This window comes from Danio rerio, chromosome 22, assembly GCF_049306965.1.
Source record: "Danio rerio strain Tuebingen ecotype United States chromosome 22, GRCz12tu, whole genome shotgun sequence".
Classification (NCBI taxonomy): Eukaryota; Metazoa; Chordata; class Actinopteri; order Cypriniformes; family Danionidae; genus Danio; species Danio rerio.
In genome coordinates this window covers 13,109,697-13,124,415 of record NC_133197.1, presented here as the reverse complement: position 1 = coordinate 13,124,415, position 14,719 = coordinate 13,109,697, and the positions used below count along the sequence as shown (strand labels likewise).

Here is a 14,719-nt window from a genome sequence, read left to right as displayed (position 1 = left end):
AGAAACCAGGTAAAATACAAACAAAAGAGTACTGAATCTGTAATAACAGTAATAGTAATAATTCCTTGCTTCTTTCTTTAAATGTCAGCGTAAATGTCAGATTTAATCACGCAGGTGGCATTACTTCCGTCAGCACGCTGCGGTCGGACAATAATCTGTTTACTGGAGAATTCTTTCGGTCTGGACCAGACTAATTTAAAAAGATTTGGCTCGCGTTTCGTGAGAGGCTGTGATATGAAATGTCAACTGCAATTTGTCATATCTCCGAGGAAATCATTCTTTTCACCTTCCAACCTGACTAACAAGGTAGAATGGACAAACATGTAAATATAAATAAATACAAATGTCTAGGCGCTTTTGAATTGCCGCTGCTTTTCTGCCTCTGCAGTTGGGTTACAACAGCGTGGTTTAACTTTAAAAGTCTGACATTTTGTTTTTACACAGTTTAATGGTTAAATTGAACTCTTAAGCTTAACATAAACGTATACCTTATATCTGATTGGCTGATTGGAATGTTGTCATAGATGTTAATTCAGGAACATGTCCTACTTGGTAAAATCAGGTTGGCGGTCCAAAGACATGCAGTATGGGTGAATTGGGTAAACTAAAAGCGTTTGTGAATGAAAGAATGTATTGGTGTTTCCCAGTGCTGGGTTGTGGCTAGAAGAACATTGGCTGCGTGAAACATACTGTATGCTGGAATAGTTGACAATTCATTCCGCTGTGGTGACTCCTAATAAATAAGGGACTAAGCCGAAGGAAAATAAATAAATGAATGATTGTCGAAGAACTTTTCCATGGTTGTAACTTCATATGAATTTTTGAAATTAATTAATTAACAAAATTATGATTGTGTAAAATAGTGAGGATTTTCTGTGACATCAATTTGCAAAAGCCACAATAACTATTTTATGGGGTGGTGATTTCATGTGAGTTCAGAATCACGTAAACTTGTACAAATAAATTGTTTTCACCCTTGAGATTTGGTTGCTAAAATCAATTCAAATAAATTGTGATGTGGCGTGTTTGTATAATTTGTATGATAAAAATCACAGTTTCATAAAGTACTTTTTTTTTATCTCCTGGTAGATCAGGTGCTGTAACCATCATAAATATATTACAAGCTGCCAAATTTGTATGAATTTATAAAATGAAATTGGGTGATAAATGGAAGCACAGTGGCTCTGTGGTAAGCACTATTACCTCAGAAGTCACTGGTTCGAGCCCCTGCTGGGCCAGTTGGCATTTTTGTGTGGAGATTGCATGTTCTCCCTGTGTTGCCTGGGTTTATACCTACGTGGCGACCCCTAATTAATAATTGGACTAAGCAGAAAAGAAAATAAATGAGTTAATAAATGACAGTAGTGTAAGAGTGTGTGTGGATGAAGATGTATGGGTGTTTCCCAATACTGGTTTGCGGCTGGAAGGGCATCCACTGCAAAAAACATGATGGAATAGGTGGTGGTTCATTACGCTGTGGAGACCTCTGAAAATGACACTAAGCTAAAGAAAAAAAGAATTAATAAATGGACGCTAAAGAAAATTGCACTCGTTTTTATAAAATTGCCACCTTAATTAAAATATTTACATTTTCCATTGACATCAGATTGCTACAGCCACCCTGAAGTATTTCATAATCTTATTGTACATTTTCATATATAATTGCCATCATGTAAAGGGGTTTTAATGGTTAAATTTAGTGGCAATATATACCTCAAGACAGTGGTTCCCAACCCTGTTCCTGGAGCCACATCAACTGTACATTAGTTTAATGTCCCCCTATCTGATCCATTCATTTGAGGTTTTGGAATATCTTGTAATGTTTTGATGAGTTGATTCAGGTGTTTTTAATTAGCAAAAGGTTGAAAATGTGCAGCTGGTGTGCCTTCAGGAACAAAGTTGGGAAACACTGCTATAGGTTATAGTGAATTATTATTATTATTATTATTTTTATTTTTATTTTTTTAAGGATGCTGGTTGAAGGTATCCATTGACTTCCATGGAATTGTTTCCCCTTTTGGAAATCATAAGATCCCATGAGCCAACATTTTTCAAAATATCTTGTTTTGTGTTAAACATAATATCATAAAGATTTCAGACCACATGATGGAGTCTAAATAGTGATGTCATTTTTGGGTGATTTATCTCTTTAAGTATAGTATGCAGCGGAATTTATAAATAATTAAGTTTTTTCTTTAGTTCATTCCCAACGGAAAAAAAAACTAACTTCTTTTGTATCTTTTGCAGCTTCTGTAGATTTAGAGACATTGCTATATATTTTTTAACTGGGGTTAGTTGGTGCACTGAATTGTGTGTACTATATCTCCACAGTGACCTTTGCCCCCTCCCACTCTCCCAGTCCGTGTCTCTGACCTGCAGGACGGGCATCGCTTCTCAGATATTGGGGTCAGCTGAGTGTGTCTTTCCTGTTTGCAGAGGATGAGCTACTCAGGGAAAATGTGCCACCTCAGGGACTAGAATCGCCACAGTTGCAAGTTCCAGATTACAGTCTATATTCCTCGGCTAGGCCTGATGGCTGTGTGTTTTTTTCTGCTAAGCTTGTATTTATGTCTCACAGTTGGCGGTGGGCGCCGATCAATTTTTAGATCACCACAGCTACACGATTCTAATTTAATTCCCACCTGCTGTCTACAAAGCAGAGTAGTCTTTAACGCTAATTATTGTTCTTACTAGCCTCAAAAAGACAAGTGAATGGTGAGTGCTTTTGAATTAATTAATGAATTTTAATCATTTTCCTTTTCCATGCGCAAGCATGTTTGTGAACCACAGTTCTAGAAAAGTTTCCATCTGGTACAGCATCGGATTATGATGCTGCTCTTTTTATTTCACAAATTGGGGCTTATGAAGCGTACGCTTCCATACGTACGAGTATCTAGGGGCTAGTTGGAATGGAAAGTAATTCTGGGAATTTCAACCTCCCTTAATGGGATCAATGTGTCATTCAAATGGATTGTCAACCTGTGTGCTAATTAGGGTGACGGTATGTGCCTTTATAAAACTCCTGAATGCAGCGTTCGCTCATGAGCTTTGCCTCGTTTGATTGGATCATGATTCCCAAATCCATTTTAATATATTCTAACCCCAAGAGTACACAATACCGACATGCCAGAGGAGAGCTGGGGTGGGGGGTGTACACGGAAAGGCTTTAAAATCTTCTTTTCAAACATTCACAGTCGTCAGCGGAGTGTATAGCATCATTACCTAGCCGTGTCTGCTTTGAAATGTTTCACATTGTCTTTGAAAATCCAGACAGGGATTTTGTTCTCTGTATTGAAACCTTTGATATGTAGAAAAGAGAGAGATGGATAAATGGGATAGGTACAGTGAACGGATAAAGGTCTATGGATGGGTATTCAGGTAGATGGATACATGGTTGAATGGAAAGTTACTCAGATAGACACACACACAAACTAATTTTTTTAAATATACTGTGCATCCAGAAAGTGTTCATAGCACTTCACTTTTTTTCACATTTTTTAAATGTTACAGCCTTATTCCAAATGGATTAAATTCATTTATTTCCTCAACATTCTACAAACAGTACCTCATAATGACAATGTGAACTTTTTTTTTTTTTTTTGAGATTGTTGCTAATTTATTAAAAATTAAAAAACCTGAAAAATCACATGTACATAAGTATTCACAGCCTTTGCTCAATACTTTGTTGATGCACCTTCGGCAGCAATTAAAGCCTCAAGTCTTTTTGAATATGATGTCACAAGCTTGGCACACCTCTATTTGTGAATGTTTGCCCATTCCTCTTTGCAGTACCTCTCAAGCTCTATCAGGTTGGATGAGAAGCAACGGTGTGCAGCCAATTTCAGATCTCTCCAGAGATGTTCAATAGGATTTAGGTCTGAGCTCTGGCTGGGCCACTCAAGGACACTCACTGAGTTGATGTGTAGTTCCATTGATATTTTGGCAGTGTGCTTTGGGTCATTGTCCTGCTGGAAGATGAACCATCATCCCAGTCTGAGGTCAAGAGCCCTCTGAAGAAGGTTTTCATTTAGGAATTCTCTGTACATCGCTGTATTCATCTTTCCCTCTATCCTGACAAGTCTTCCAGTTCCTGCTGCTGAAAAACATCCCCACAGCATGATGCTGCCACCACCATGCTTCACTGTATGGATGGTATTAGCCTGGTGATGAGCGGTGCCTGGTTTTCTCTAAACGTAACACCTGGCATTCACTCCAAGGGGTTCAATTTTATTCTCATCAGACCAGAGAATTTTGTTTCTTATGGTCTAAGAGTCCTTCAGATGCCTTTTAGCAAATTCCAGGCGGGGAGTGGCTTCAGTCTGGCCACTCTACTATGCAGGCCTGATTGGTGGATTGCTGCACAGATGGTTGTCCTTCTGTAAGGTGCTCCTCTCTCCACAGAAGAACGCTGGAGCTCAGACAGAGTGACCATCAGGTTATTGATCACCTCCCTGACTAAGGCCCTTCTCCCCCGATCACTCAGCTTAGATGGTCGGCCAGTTCTGGCGGTTCTAAACATCTTCCTCTTACAAATGATGAAGGCCACTGTGCTCATTGGAACTTTCAGAGCAGCAAAAAATGTTCTGTAACCTTCCCCAGCCTTGTGCCTTTAGACAATCCTGTCTTGGAGGTCTACAGACAATTCTTTTGTCTTGATGCTTGTTTTTTTTTTTTTTTTTTGACATGCAATGTCAACCCTGGGACCTTATATAGAAGGTGTATGCCTTATCAAATCATGTCCAATCAACTGAATTTACCACAGTTGAACTCTAATTAAGCTGCTGTAGCATCTCAAGAATGATCAGTGGAAACAGAATGTACCTGAGCTCAATTTAGAGCTTCACGGCAAAGGCTGTCAATACTTATGTACATGTGATTTTTCAGCTTTTTTATTTTTAATACATTTGCAACAATTTCGAAAAACATTTTCAAATTTTCATTATGGAGTATTGTGTAGAAATTTAAGGAAATAAATTATTGAATCCAGTTTGGAATAAGGCTGTAACATAAAAATAAAAAATAAAAAAGTGGAAAAAGTGAAGCGCTATGAATACTTTCCGGATGCACTGTATTCAATATGTGAATTTGCTATGCTCAAATACCAATACTTGTCTCTAGTGCTCATATGTGACAGCATGCACTTAATGGACATCAAGCAACTTTCTAATGGTACCTACAATAAGCCAAGGTTGTCATGATGACATTTGCACATTGTTTCTATTCGATAAAGCTTCAAATGCACTCTGTTTGACCTTCAGGCAGCCAAAGCAACGTCGGATGATGAGCATGAGTGAGATAGTACACTTTGATAGTGAGGACAGCCGATATATTCTGGCACCAGTCCAAGCATGCTGAGAGGAACGGATGACCTGCGTCAAAAATGGTGCTGGCAACTGTAACATCTGCGTAGGAGGCCGAATGGTCCTTTGCAAGTGAAGAGCTGCACTCCACTGTTCCTACCTCAAACCATAAATGGATAAGCATATGGACCCTGGCTTCAAGGAGAGCAAAGACTGCAGGAATTAATTCAATCATACTTTCACCGGGATGGGGTATATGAACAAATGGCACTGGAATAACTGGAGGCTATTTGATGCTAGCCCACTACATCCGACCCAAAGGTATGCATTTTCATGAGGATTTGATGCTTTGTTATTGCAGTTGTCCACTGGTCCTTGATTGATTTTGCCTCATTGGCATTCACAATTTCCTGTCCTTTTGTAATCGCCCTTAAATAGACTGCAAGTGTGAACTATAATAAACCATTTATAGGATTACTGTACTCGAGGATGCTAGCTTTCCAACCTAGAAAGAGCTTAGTGATACATGGGAAAAAAGAAGAAAGGGTAAACAAAGGGATGTGGATGACTTCGATTGGCCTTGATGGTTTTCATTGACCCTGTGAGCATGTAAATGAGGTCCTGAAGGATATTTGACGGACATCGAATGACAGTGGAGTCCCTTATAATGATCACCATCACCTTTTATTTAATCTACTGCATTACTGAGCTTCTTAGTTATTAGAGGCTGAGAACTTCTCTGACCTCTTATTTTTGGCCCAGACTTGTATTAATTATTCAATAAGTTTACTAGTCTCTCAGGTCGGGTCCTAAAGAAAAGATAGAGGATTCAGTGGTATTGAGAAGGGGGCAGAGATGTAATTTACACTCATGCCTTTTATATATTATATTTAGTTTATATTGTATTTATACAGGGGTGACGTGGTGGTGCAGTAGGTAGTGCTGTCGCCTCATAGCAAGAAGGTCGCTGGTTCGAGCCTCAGCTGGGTCTGTTGGCATTTCTGTGTGGAGTTTGTATGTTCTCCCCACATATGTGTGAATTTCGTCCAGGTGCTCCGATTTCCCTTACAAGTCCAAAGACATATTGTGACAAGACGTATGTGTGTGAATGAGAGTGTATGGGTGTTTACCAGTGATGGGTTGCAGTTTGTAAGGGCATCCGCTGCATAAAACATATGCTGGATAAGTTGGCAGTTCACTCCACTGTGGCAACCCCAGATTAATAAAGGGACAAAGCCAAAAATTAAATGAATGAATAAATGTATTTATACCTAGTTTAAAGGGTTTTACAGTTAGATGTGGCGTACACGCTACACCAAAAACTGTTCGTTTTGAAAACTCAATTTTAGTTTGGAAATGCTGGTGTTGTGTTTCTGTATAGATGGATTGAAACAAAAATTTTCAAAAATACTGACAAACTCATTATCACTCTCTGACTAGTCTTCTAGACTGTTGCGTATTGTTCATGGATTTGTCAAGCCCTGATCGTATGACCATTACACAGTTGTAGACTGCAAATTTGGATGCTAGCAAAATGGAGGAACACCCAAGCCCTCAACCCCTAGAAACCTTTGAATCTATCAAATTCAGTATAATAATAACTATCATCTACAACTATAATTTATAATGCCTGGGTATTTGAATCACTATGTATTACACCTGATAGACAAGATCAAGCCCCAACCCAAGTTTCCCCTTCATTAAACATTCTGCCTCCCATAGAAACATGTAGGTTTATCCAAAGAAAATGCACTGAAGACAGTTTTGTAAGTCACATATCTAAAAATACTGTACTTTAGGATTTGCTCAAGGTTGGTCGTCACATCACAGTCATGCTTTCATAACCCCAAAGATGTAGCAAGGTCTCTTCAATAATGACTCCAACTCTAGCTCTGGTTTCTAACCCACTCACAGCTTAATTATCCTCTTTCCTGCCTCCAATCTCATCTCTCCTTCTGCCCAGAGCTAACAAGTTAAAGAAAGCTCTCAGTAACAGAATGATTCTGACATGGAGAGAACAGACCACCTTTGCTTTCATTTTAGGCCACGGTAAGTCTATTTTCCTCTAAAAAATGGGGTTACGCCTTCACCCAGACTTCCCAAATTACAGTAGTATATTCTGGAAACCAGACTCGGTCATTTTTTCTGCTTCCAACATTAGTCTGGAGACTTTCTTCTGCATAATGGAGATATGCTTATTTCGCCCAGACGCAAATGAAGCTGTCTCTGGACTGGATGCGCCATTGTGTGGCTAAAAGATAACATGGAGTAAATTTATCACACATTTACAACCACAGTCAGAGAACTCAAATGCACGTTTAAGAGTCACACTTGATCACCAAGACAGGACTGTGACTGTTGCTTGGTGTGGCACAGCAAGCAGGGATACTTTAACAGGATTTCCGATCGCAGTTGTTATCACGAATGAATCACTTCATGTAAGACGGCTTTTGTTAAGCCTAAATTGCAGCGCTCAATAGACCGTGTCAACCCTCTCATTTAGATTTGACTTAGTCTCGGCCAGAGACAGTTTGATACGACAAGAAAGAAGCACATTTAAGGTTTGAGAGCTTAATAAATAAAGGGCTCTAGGCGTACCATCATTTCTTGTTTAAAAGGCAAAGCATTAGTCAGGAAAGAAATGTCAGAATGGGAAGCCAAAATACCCAGACAGCGCTTTGGGGATAACAGCCGTTATTGTTAGCAGGTGACATCCATTTGTACTACAATGGCTCTCTGACAATAGCAAGCCTTTCTATGCTAATAAAAACAGCTTTTAAGTCATGAATCTTCTTTAGGAAGAAAGGAATGAAGAAATAAATAAGGGCTTGATGGATTCCCAACTATTCAGAGAATCTCTTTGGTACTTCTATTTAGTTGTAGTCAAGTCTTTCCCTTTGCTTGTCTTAGGTCAGTTTGCCTCCGTTGGTACTGTAGATAAAGTCATTTTATGGGTCATAATGTTTTTTTTCTGTTGTTGCTTAATTTAAAATGAGCAGAGGTGGTATTTTAGGGAATCTTCTTTCTATTTGTGAAGTTTTACAAACTTATGCCGCAGTCACACTAGAGTTTGTGTGTGTGAAATTCTGTTTTACAGCGATACGAAAAGGGGCAGGATTGATCAAGATGATTAGACATTTTAAAAAGCTTGCAATCAGTCCATATTTAAAATTTCTGTCCAGAGAGGTCATATTTTGATCCTCGACTGGTCTCACGCAGTCAAGTGATGCGATTTCGCAGAGTCGTCCCAATTCACCAAGCTTGAACTTTGCAATGCAGTGACCTGCGAAACTTAACACACAAGCTTGCATTTCAGGTCTGACGCATTCGCTTACATATGAATGGAAGTCTATGGGGAGAAAAGTACAGTGTGACCGCAGCTTAACTTTGAGAGGAGCATGTGATTGGATTGACTGCAGCTGGTCCCTATTGCTAATCATTAGTTAGCCAATCGGATTATTCCAAATTGAACATAAATATCCAGCCTAAACCTCATTTCTCCCCTACTGAATAAAACAGCTTAAACCAGCCCAGGCTGGTTGACTGGTTTAAGCTGGATGACCAGGCTGGTTTTAGAGGGGTTTTGGCCACTTCCAGGCTAGTTTCCCGCCATTTCCAGCCTGGTCTTAGCTGGTCAGTATGGGAAATGACCAGCTAAAACCAGCTTGACCAGTCTAGCCAGGCTGTGAGCCCAGCCAAAACCAGCTATGTCCAGCTTAAACCAGGCTGGTAAAGCGGGTTTCAGCTGGTCATTTTCCAGCCTGACCAGCTAAGACCAGGCTGGAAATGGCTGGAAACTAGCCTGGAAGTGGCCATAACCCCTCTAAAACCAGCCTGGTCATCCAGCTAAAACCAGTCAACCAGCTTAGGCTACCAGTTTTGGAAGACTCCCCCTCCATCCATACCTTCTCCCTCCACAATTCTAAGATTGGGTGACATGACGGCTCAGTGGCTAGCACGGCTGCACCGCAGTAAGAAGGTTATTGGTTCAAAAACTAGCTGAGCTAGTCGGCACTTTCTGTCCAGAGTTTACATGTTTTCCCTGTGTTTGCGTGGGTTTTCACCGGATACTCTGGTTTCCTCCCACAGTCTAAAGACATGTAACTCAAGTTAAAGTCACAAGCATATATATGTACACATTGGCGCAGTTGGCTGTCTATTCTTGAGTCTAATCTTTCAAAAACTACCTGATCTTGTATCCCTCCTAATGCTCATTGACCAGGTGGGGGCCTTGGGCTCATCTATTTCTGAGCTCAGTGCTCTTTCATGGGCCAGCATCTGCCAAAATATTCAAGCCTTATCTAAGTGTGAACTCTTGAAAAGAGGAAACTGAATGTCCAATTGAAGTTCCTCTTCGATCCAATTTGAATAGTATGCCACTACATCACCCCATATTATGCAATTTAGTATAAGATAGTATAGGATGCTTTTGAGCCCCCAAAAATGATACTCTGTGTTAGCTTTGTGAGAACAGTTGTGGATTTCAGGGGGTGCCAAAGTATTTTCTGATGAGTCTGCTATGTTAGCAATAATAATGATCAGTCAGTTCAAACTGAGTACACCTGAAGTAACAGGAAATGACTTTGGAAATCCATGTGTCAAAATGTGTGAAAAGCAAACAAACAATCCTGCACACTATCAATACTTGCTCAGACCTATTTAATGTAATATTTTCATATTTGAGCAAGTATGGATAGTGTGTTGGATTGTTTGTTAGCAACAATAAATTTACCTGCTTGACAGATAATAATGTCTACAACAGATTTGATCACTTTCACAGTCTTTTGGGTTTTCGTTAGAGCACCCGCCTTCCATGCTAGAGCACTCATTTGAACACCGATCTGGCATGTAGGTTTTGAATCCTGGTGGAACAAGTACAATAGCTGAATTATTTGTTTCCACTTCAAAAAACAGCTCTTGAGAAAGTTTGTTTATTGTCCACCAATGGTTTAAATTTACGCTCCTGAGCAGCAGCCAATATCACCAGGGAACTAAGGCCCATTATACCATACGCCTTTTCTTTGGCCCTTTAAACAGAGTGTGAATGTGGTAAGGATGAAAATATTTCTCAAAGAAATGGAACACCACTACCACACATGCACACATCATCATATGTCATCACTAACTCATGACATGAGATATAATTTGCAGAATTCATTCCTGAAGGCGCAAGCATGGTTAAGAGATTACTTGCTCACATTGTTTTTTTTTTTTTTGCGTTGTATTTAGATGAGCTCTGTTTGTTTTCAGCACAAAGGCATACAATTGTGTGAATTTTGCAACCATGTTGCTGCTGTAGATGGTGTATTCAGTGAAATTTCTCTCACCCCTTTTGTAGGTAGCGTATTCCTGAAAATCTTAATCTGAAGCGCTATATAGCCCTATGCATCTAAGCAAAAAATAATTGGTACCTACACATTCATGTGAACGTGCGAATCAGGGGGTGGAGCAATGGTTCTCAATTCTGGTCCTCGGATCCCCCCCTGCCTTCCACATTTTGTGTGTCTTCCTTACTTAACGCATGATTCAGATTCTCAGCTCTTCCATGGACTGATCCTTGTGTGTAAAATAAGAAAGACATACTAAATGTGCAGGGCAGGGGGGGACCCTGAGGAGCAGAAGTGAGAACCACTGGGGTAGGGGTAAGTGGATGGACTAAAGGATACATACAATTGGACCCAATAATTATACCCTAGGGTGGTTGGGGGTCAGGAGTGGGTTCATTGGTGCCTAAATTCGCATATGCTTAGGCACCATTACTGTAGTACATTTTAGTTTAAAAATGGCATTTTAGAGTGAAAACGATCCGCGTCCACACTAGCGTTTCACCCAGCGTTTCTGAACAACTCTCTGTCCACACCACACCACTGAAAACGCACATCACCTGACCACACACACACACACACTACCCAGATTAGTGCTGTGGTCCTCGGACCGTTCATCAAGGATCGACCGCTGGATCTTATCTCACTATAATAGTTAAACATGATGTTGAATTCATCTTGTTGTCTATATCTAACAACATATTCCCCGACTTTGGTCTTTTGAATCTATTACTTGTTCTCAGTTAAAGTGTTTTGGCTGAGCGCAAAGATAAGTTAATAATTAATGTAACCATGTACATTCTGTATATTGACTGATTGCTTGCCTTTATTTCCTATAATGTATAAACTTATTGTATGTTATACTTTTAAAATGGCCATTATTGATTATTAAAACTGATATTTAGCAAAAGAGAGGGCATGTTTCATATTTTCAATGAGAATGAAAGGAGGCAGTTATGTTATAGGCTCAGTTTTGTTATAAATATCCGTACAGTAAAGAAGACGCTCATATAAATATGCAGCTAACCAACGCCTCAACATTTCTGTTGTCTGTTAAGTTGTTAATATCAAAATCAAAATAGGCAGTTCCTTAAATCATGTTTTCATTTTATTGTTAAGAAATTGAAACAATGTAGCCAGGATAATGTGAATGAGGTTATAAAGTACACTGTTCCCTTTGAAGATTTACGCGAAGTGTTCTCTGGAGTTTGTTTTCCATATCAAACTTGCAAAGTCAGAACTTACAAGGAGCAGATACAGGACTTCACTGTGTGTAGGCTACTTAGTATTGAGGGAAAAGCCCCAATCAGATCATCGTTTTCAGATGTCTATGTTTTCCCCTATCCAAACTGAGATGGAGCAACAGTGTTTTAAAATGAAAACGGCCTCCCCAGCGTTTTTAAAACACTCCGTTTTCAGTGCTCGAAAACCCTGACGTAGTGTGTATAGATGGAGTAACCTTAGCCAAACTTGTGCATTTTAAAAATAAAATTTATTACTGTAAATGGTGCCTTATAAATAATACTGCAACTTAGAAACTTTTTTTTTTGATCATTTGAAATACTGTTCTTGATAAATCAATTTCCAGACCATTTCCACTTAGCATTGTGTGAACATTATCCAGTCTTCCAGACTATTGCTTCCGCACAATGAAAAAGACCAAGAAACATGTCATCCAGCCAAGTGGATGAAATGGAAAACAAACCAACTAAAGCTTCAAACTCCCCTCACTTCAGCATTAGGGTGCACCTGGACCATCTTTGCTGGACAAGCCCGACTCAGCAATACTGAATAGCTGAGCTGAGCTGAGCGCTTTTCACACAGCACAGAAGTGATCAAAATATTGCCGTTTCCATGTACACGATGGCAGCGTTATAGATGAGGATGAGCAAGCCTCCTCCATCATACTTATACACATGTGTTGAAAGGCAGAGAATAATGAGAAGGCAGGTTTTATGATTAGCCCAGGAACTCAACCAAGGACACTGCCGGAAGAGTACCTGTCAAGCAGCTTAAGAATTAAAAAAAAAAAAATGACAAAAACTGTTAAAGCTAATCTTCACACTCAAGGCGAAGAGTGTTGACGAAAAACTGAGAGGCAGCTTTGGTTAAATTAGATGTGTTGAGGGCTATGACTGAATGACGGCTAATTTAATGAGGCGAGGTGGTAGACGAATGCACTATAATAACAGATTACAGCAGTGAAAGATATAAAATATCTTAACGTTTCTGATTAGCTGCGTGTCAGTGTAGGCTATGAAGCATTTTTGAGCATTAAACATTATTTAACGTCTTAGCCCATCACTTTTGTTAATTTATTTATTTTGAGAGGAGTACTAAAGTACATCTATTTGTGCATTTGTCACACGACAACTTTGATCCACGTTCCTGTAACGGCTGTCTTGTTAAAAAGGCATGCAAGGTGCATTAGAACGTCCCATCATTTGCCTCACCTCAGACAGCCCCAAAACAGTTTGTCTGGCTGTCAACGTATACTGCCTTCGTCAGCAATGATACCCCCAGCATTAGTCTAATAGCAGACAGATGGTGCTGTGCTAGACAGACCATTTGTCACCATAGAAAAAATGTAGAAATGAGTAGATGGAAAAAAAGCCTATTACAATAACTAGAATAGAAATAAAAGACCTCTTAAGACGGCACACTTCCACAAATAGCTTACGTTAATAAACGTTTACCTCATGCGGCGAGGCAATACACAAGGTAATAGCACCAAGATAAATAGCAGTTTAGTCTGCAAAACACCTACAATAAGTATAGATTACCCTGGACACTGTTGCAAATATTTTTGCCTGTAAAAATTAACAAATTTTATTTTAAGCCAAAAACTATTACAATATTGAGTATCTATCATGGTCCAGGAAAAAAAAAACAAGCACTTTATTTTGACAATTAAAGGTGATTTCCTCACTATATATATATATATATATATATATATATATATATATATATATATATATATATATATATATATACGCTACATTCATTTTTCCTTGGCGGTGCGCCACGTCAAAATTCATACTGCCACGCCTACATTACAGCTTCTCATTCAAAACATTTTATTTTTTATTAGTGGGTAATAATCGCACCGAAACATATTAAAAGATGAGTGAATTATAACAGCGCGAACTTCTCTGTAACTGTAGTAGTACTATGCATTGTTCGCTTAACCCGTTAAGGTTACGTGCTGACAGACTGACTGGCTGACTGACAGGTGCATGATGTGTGAGGCCAGCAAACATGATGTATAGCCGTTTCACTTTACTTCAGGACGCATTAATATCGCTCTGTAGGTCTATTAAAGACATTCATAATATTCCTAGCAAATCTAGTAAATACTGGAGATATACTCGTTAAATAAATGGACTAAATCCCACTTCAGCAGCGTTTATTTGAGAGCACACAAGAAGATCTGCACGCTCTTGAAGCGGCTTATAATTGAGGGGAGTTTTGTGCACGAGCAGAGGAAATATATATATATATATATATATATATATATATATATATATATATATATATATATATATATATATATATATATATATATATATATTATATTATATTATATATGCTATATATATATATATATATATATATATATATATATATATAGAAGGCAGATAAATGTTTTTTTAATTAAATGATGTATAAATCAAAATCTTTCTTCTTCTTTCCAAATTAATATAACAATAATTGAAATATTTTAATAGTGTAGGTAGCATGATTAATATTTATTTTTGTGCCGCTGTTTTTATCCAGCAGGTGTGATCTAAAGTGCATTCACGTGTATTTATCCTTCCAGTATGTGCTTTTCCTGGAAGTCAGGCCCATATCAAATTTAGTGTTGTTAGCATCAGCTTCAGTACACCAACTAAGGAAATGCTAAAACCCAGTTGGAATTTCCACTTTAAGCTAATAGCGTGGCATAGATATATACATTTGATGTCGCCTACCCTGCTGTTGTCTATTAGATGTAATTTTTAGATGTAATTTTTTGTACAGGGTAGCACTCCTTTGAAATAAATGCGGGATAAAGGTGCAGTGGAGGACTGTGGCCATCCAAAGCCAAAGATATAC

At 38.8% G+C, this 14,719-nt stretch overlaps 1 long non-coding RNA gene across 1 annotated transcript in view; it reads left to right on the top strand.

Annotated features, from left to right (window-relative positions):
* The first annotated feature begins 5,258 nt into the window (after positions 1–5,258).
* The window catches only part of LOC141380187 (uncharacterized), a 47,909-nt gene continuing 38,448 nt past the window's right edge, over positions 5,259–14,719 (top strand). The window contains exon 1 of the long non-coding RNA XR_012397808.1: positions 5,259–5,621. This is a non-coding gene — a long non-coding RNA (uncharacterized lncRNA). The remainder of the gene's footprint in view (positions 5,622–14,719) is intronic.